Source organism: Danio aesculapii, chromosome 25, assembly GCF_903798145.1.
Source record: "Danio aesculapii chromosome 25, fDanAes4.1, whole genome shotgun sequence".
NCBI classification, from domain to species: domain Eukaryota; kingdom Metazoa; phylum Chordata; class Actinopteri; order Cypriniformes; family Danionidae; genus Danio; species Danio aesculapii.
The window spans coordinates 8,422,019-8,428,310 of NC_079459.1; positions in this window are offsets into that span (position 1 = coordinate 8,422,019).

The window sequence follows — 6,292 nt, forward strand, 5'->3', positions numbered from 1 at the left end:
GAGTCTTTTAAAATGGGTTTCTATTAGTATCAAGTGTTTTGCATGCCGTTTATATGTCAAGCAAGCATCTCACATTCGTCAGCTGCACCTCACGTTATGACGGAGCGCTCGGTGCGCCTGAAGTTGGAAAAAAGTGCGGGAAAAGCACCTGAGCATCAAGACTGCTGAGACAGTGTGGTTGCTTAGAATCATAAAACGCACAGCACACTGCTCTTTTGAAAAGTCTTTTCTAAAACCAACAAAAATGCAGCATGTTTTCAGCGTGTTCCACATCCAATATTAAAACTTTCATTAGTGTAATAGTCATGGTAATTGTCTCTTCTTAAATCAGAATTCATTCATTCATTTTCTTTTCGGCTTAGTCCCTTTATTAATCGGTGGTTGCCATAGCAGAATGAACCGCCAACTTATCCAGCACGTTTTATGCAGCGGATGCCCTTCCAGCTGCAACCCATCACTGGGAAACACCCATACACTCTCATTCACACACATACACTACGGACAATTCACCTATAGCTTATGTCTTTTAACTTGTGGGGGAAACCGGAGCACTGAAGAAACCCACGTGAACACGGGGAAAACATGCAAACTCCACACAGAAATGCCGATTGACAAAGCCAAGGCTTGAACCAGTGACTTTGTTACTGTGAGGCGACATTGCTACCCACTGCACCATCGCAATTCCTAATTTGACTTTTTATCATTTTCTCTGGACACATACTTTGTGGAACAACGCTTTGTGGAAAGCCCTTATATGGAGCTGGTGTGGGCGTGTATTATGCAAATTGCTAACCTCGTGCACCTTGATGCACATTGAAAAGACTTTAGATTTACTAACAGAAGGAAGCGTTTAACAACAACCTTATGTGCATATGCACGTGTTGTAATTTACATGAAAAGTTTTTTGAGAAGTTCAAATGTGCATATAAATATGAAAAACGTATACAATAAAAAGCAGCTAACTGCAACACTCACATGGTCTTCTGCTGAAGCTTTAGCAGGGCTGTGCCACATGGGAAACCACATGAGAAAGCTAGGCTACGGCTGGAAGAGTTGTTACTGAGGCCAGCAGGGGGCGCTTAACCGGTGGTCTGTGTGGGTCTTATTCATTCATTCATTTCTTTTCGGCTTAGTCCCTTTATTAATCCGGGGTCGCCACAGCGGAATGAACCGCCAATTTATCCAGCACGTTTTACGCAGCGGATGCCCTTCCAGCTGCAACCCACTGGCAATCACTGGGAAACACATACACACTCATACACTACGGACAATTTAGCCTACCCAATTCACCTGTACCACATGTCTTTGGACTGTGGGGGAAACCGGAGCACCCAGCTACTATGACACTGCATCGCCTTTGTAGGTCCTAACACCCCAGTATATTAATGGGGACTCTGTACTGCTCAGTGAGCACCGTCTTTCGGATGAGACCACCAATCAGCTGGTGTGTTGTGCAGTCTGGCGCAATCAGCTGGTGGATGAGGAGATTCCCCCCAAAAATGTGTTAAAAGCTTTGAGTGTCCAGAAAATCGCTATATAAATGCAAGGATTTATTATTATTATTATTATTATAATAATTAGGGAATGAGACCCATTGTTCTGAATTCTATTTTATAACGATTAGTTTCTATTTTTTAAATTCATCTTAATATTTCAGCATCTCCTGCCAGTACAAGCTCTTCTACAACTGAGTCTCTAACAGCAGAATCTACAAGTAAGTAAATATGTACAGTTGTCTGAATACTGTTGTGTTCATATGGTTGTCTTAAACTGACAACTGCAGTTTACTGACAAGTTTAAAAGATATTTTTTTTCATCAAAATGTCCCAGCAGCCTCTGCCACAACAAACTCTCCATCAACTGAGACTCAAACATCCGCTCCTTTAAGTGAGTTTTTTTTTATTATTCATGTATTATTGTGTGAACATTTTAATTGGGTAATTATAAGTATATTTCCAGCTTAATTAGAGGTGTTGGAATGCTACTGTCTTTATATTAGGACTTTAATGGTAGGATATTTTTGTAAAGACAGTACTCATTTTTGAATATCTGGTTAGGTTTAGGAGCAACACTTTTCACACATCTATGCAGTTTTGTATTTGGTTTTCACTTAATCATAAAAACATTAGTTTCGAAATTGGAGAATCTGTTGTGTTATCTTAGACTAATATTTCAATTGATTTGATAATCTGACAAAAATGGCAAAATTGGTAAGGGGCAAACATCTTTTCACACCTCTGTAATTTATAGTTGAAGTCATATTCTGAAATATGATATTTATTGCATTACATAAAGTCATGGTATATAATGTCCTTCACTGAAATTATGTATCTATTTTTAAATATATCAAAATATTTCAGCATCTCCTGCCAGTACAAGCTCTTCTACAACTGAGTCTCAGACAGCAGAACCTACAAGTAAGTTATATACTGTATATCTACAGTTGTCTGAATACTGTTGTGGTGGAAACTGTAACTCATCAAAATGTCCCAGCAGCCTCTGCCACAACAAACTCTCCATCAACCGTGTCTCCAACATCAGCTCCTTCAAGTGAGTTTTTTTTTTGCATTCAATTGAGAATTTATGGATTATCATGGGAACATTTAAAATGTATGCGTGGACATTTTCACAAATAAATCATGATTCATCAAATCTTATATACTAAAATGTATTTTAAATGTATGAAAAAATTCAAGAACAGCTTATACCATTGGTCTCAAACTCAATTTCTGGAGGGCCGCAGCTCTGCACAGTTTTACTCTAACTCTGATCAAACACAGCGGATCCAACTAATCTAGGTGTTCAAGACTCGTTTGATTATTTGGATCAGCTGTGTTTGATAGGGTCGGAGCAAAGCTGTGCAGAGCTGCGGACCTCCAGGAATTGAGTTTGAGACTAATGGCTTATATGTGTACGCTATAATGCCTCATTCACACTAGCAGAGACTTTGTAGCTGCCTGTCACTCTGGGTGGTGACCTGCGGCAAACGAGAATACAACCGGTCTCAGCTGAGAAAGGATCACATGAGCTCTACTGGTGCTCCTATTGGCTGTAGCTTAAGAAAGTTACTCTTCATTTGCGAAAAGTTGAAGGATTCTCAACTTTGTTGCGTCACTCGACATGCCCACCGGTTCTCCAATGGTTGCTGTTGCTCACATAGATGGAGGTCGCCGAAAGTCGCTCACTCTCCGTTGAAATGAACGGTCGCTTGTTGCTTTGCTGCTGCAAGTCGCTCGTAGTGTGAATAAGGGCTTAAGCATGTACGCTTGAGGCCTTAAAACATGTATAAAGAACCTTGTGTAAAGAACAATATATGTACCTTTAATTACACACAATTACTATGATTTTTGTGCAATATTGTTTCTGTTTTTAATACATAAAAATATTTCAGCACCCCCTGCCAGTACAAGCTCTTATACAACTGAGTCTGAAACAGCAGAAGCTACAAGTAAGTATATATGTATATATATATATATATATATATATATATATATATATATATATATATATATATATATATATATATATATATATATACTGTTGTCTGAATACTGTTGTGGTGGAAACTGAAACTTAATTTTTCCATCAAAATGTCCCAGCAGCCTCTGCCACAACAAACCCTCCATCAACGGTGTCTCCAACATCAGCTCCTTCAAGTGAGTTTTTTTATGTAGATTATTGTGTGAACATTTAAATTGGAAAATTATAAAATAAAGTGGATCTATAATTGGAATTTTAGTGCGTTTGTTTTCTGACTCTCATGATAACATGGATTTTGTTAGGGCACTACTCAATTTTAAATGTCTATTTATTATTAAATATAATTTCTGCAATTTTGTGGAAATTGTTTCTATTTTTTAAATACATCTAAATATTTCAGCACCACCTGCAAGTACAAGCTCTTCTACAACTCAAACAGCAGAGCCTACAAGTAAGTAATAAATATGTACAGTTGTCTGAATACTGTTGTGTTTATATGGTTATTTTAAAAACTGCAACTGTTCTTGCAATACTGAATTTTATTGTATTCAAACATGTTTCCTTAAACATGTCAACTTAAGGAAAGTGTAATTCTTCTTTTTTTTTATCAAAATGTAATCAGCCTTTGCCTCAACAAACTCTCCATCAACTGTGTCTCCAACATCAGCTCCTTCAAGTGAGTTTTTAAATTGACGGACTATTGTATTAATGTTTTAATTGGGAAATTATAATAATATTTCCTATTTAAGTGTAGGTGTTGGATTTCTACTACACTACCTACACTAAGTCTTGTCGTCGCTCCCAGTTGTAAGAGCAACAAATAATAATCATTTTATCAGTTGATCATTTGGAAATGTGGCAAGTAGAATTTTCTGAGGAATCATCATCTGTTGAACTGCATCCCAATCATCATAAATACTGCAGAAGACCTATTAAACCAGCATGGACCCAAGATACTCATAGAAATCATTCAAGTTTAGTGAAAGAAAAATCATGGTTTGGTGTTACATTCAGTATGGGGGCATGTGAGAGATTTGCAGAGTGGATGGCAACATCAACAGCCTGAGGTATCAAGATATTTGTGCTGCCCATTACATTACAACCCACAGGAGAGGGCAAATTCTTCAGCAGGATAGCGCTCCTTCTTATACTTCAACCTCCACATCAAGTTCCTGAAAGCAAAGAGAGTCAAGGTGCTCAAGGATTGGCCAGCGTAGTCACCAGACACGAACATTATTGAGCATGTCTCGGCTAAGATAAAGGAGGAGGCATTGAAGATGAATCCAAAGAATCTTGATAAACTCTGGGAGTCCTGCAAGAATGCTTTCTTTACCATTCCAGATGACTTTATTAATAAGTTATTTGAGTCATTGCAGAGATGTATGGATGCAGTCCTCCAAGCTCATAGAAGTCATACACAATATTAATTCTTTTACCACTGCACCATGACTTTATATTCTATACTGTACGTCATTTCTGTTAAGTGACAAGACTTTGTCTAAGCAAAGTCTGACCTTACTGTCCCAATTAAATAATCCAAAATCAAGACATGATCATATTTTATTTTGGTAAAATAAGCATAATCTAGAGGTCTTTGCCTTTCCTAAAAGCCCCTTCTGATACCAAATGATCAACTAGAAGTTATTATTTGATGGTCCTAAAACTTGGATAGGCTACAAGACTTTTGCCAGAAAGTGAATATTCATATTAGGACTGTCATGATATGATGTTTTTGTAAGGATGCTACTCATTTTTGAATATCTGTTCATTTTTCAAATACAATTTCTGTGATTTTATTTTATTTTTTGCACAATAATGTTTCTTTTTTTAATACAAAAAAATATTTCAGCACCCCCTGCCAGTACAAGCTCTTCTACAACTGAGACTCAAACTGCAGAACCTACAAGTAAGTCAAATATATGTACAGTTGTCTGATTACTGATGTGGTGGAAACTGCAACTTCATTTCTTCATCAAAATGTCCCAGCAGTCTCTGCCACAACAAACTCTCCATCAACTGCGTCTACAAATTCAGCTCCTTCAAGTGAGTGGACTATTGTGTGAATGTATTGTTTGGAAGTATATGTCCAGCTTAAGTAGAGGTGTGGGAATTCTAACGAAGGGACTGAAAAGACACTAAATATATAAAGTCCGAAGAAATAATCTGAAGTCTGAAAAGACACTACTCATTTTTGAATATTGTTTCTGTTTTTATTACATGAAAATATTTCAGCATCTCCTGCCAGTACAAGCTCTGATCAAACACAGCTGAACCAACTAATCAAGGTGTTCATGACTCTTTTGATTATTTGGATGAGCTGTGTTTTATAGGGTCGGAGCAAAGCTGTGCAGAGCTGCGGCCCTCCAGGAGTTGAATTTTGAGACCAATGGTTTATATGTGTACACAATAATTCCTCATTCACACTAGCAGCGACTTTGTAGCTGCCTGTCACTCTGGGTGGTGACCTGTGGCAAACAGCATAGACAAAGGTCTACAGCATGGAGAATACAACCGGTCTCTGAGTGAGCTGAGAAAAGATCACATAAGCTCTACTGGTGCTTCTATTGGCTGCCGCTCAAGAAAGTCACTCTTCATTTGCATAAAGTTGAAGGATTCTCAACTTTGTTGCGGCGCTTGACACGTCCACCTGGTCACCAACAATCACTGTTGCTTGCATAGATCGAGGTCACTCACTCTCCATTGAAATGAACGGTCGCTTGTCGCTTTGCCACTGCTAGTCGTTCGTAGAGTGAATGAGGCTTAAGCATGTACGCTTGAGGCCTCATAAATATGTATAAAGAACCTTGTGTAA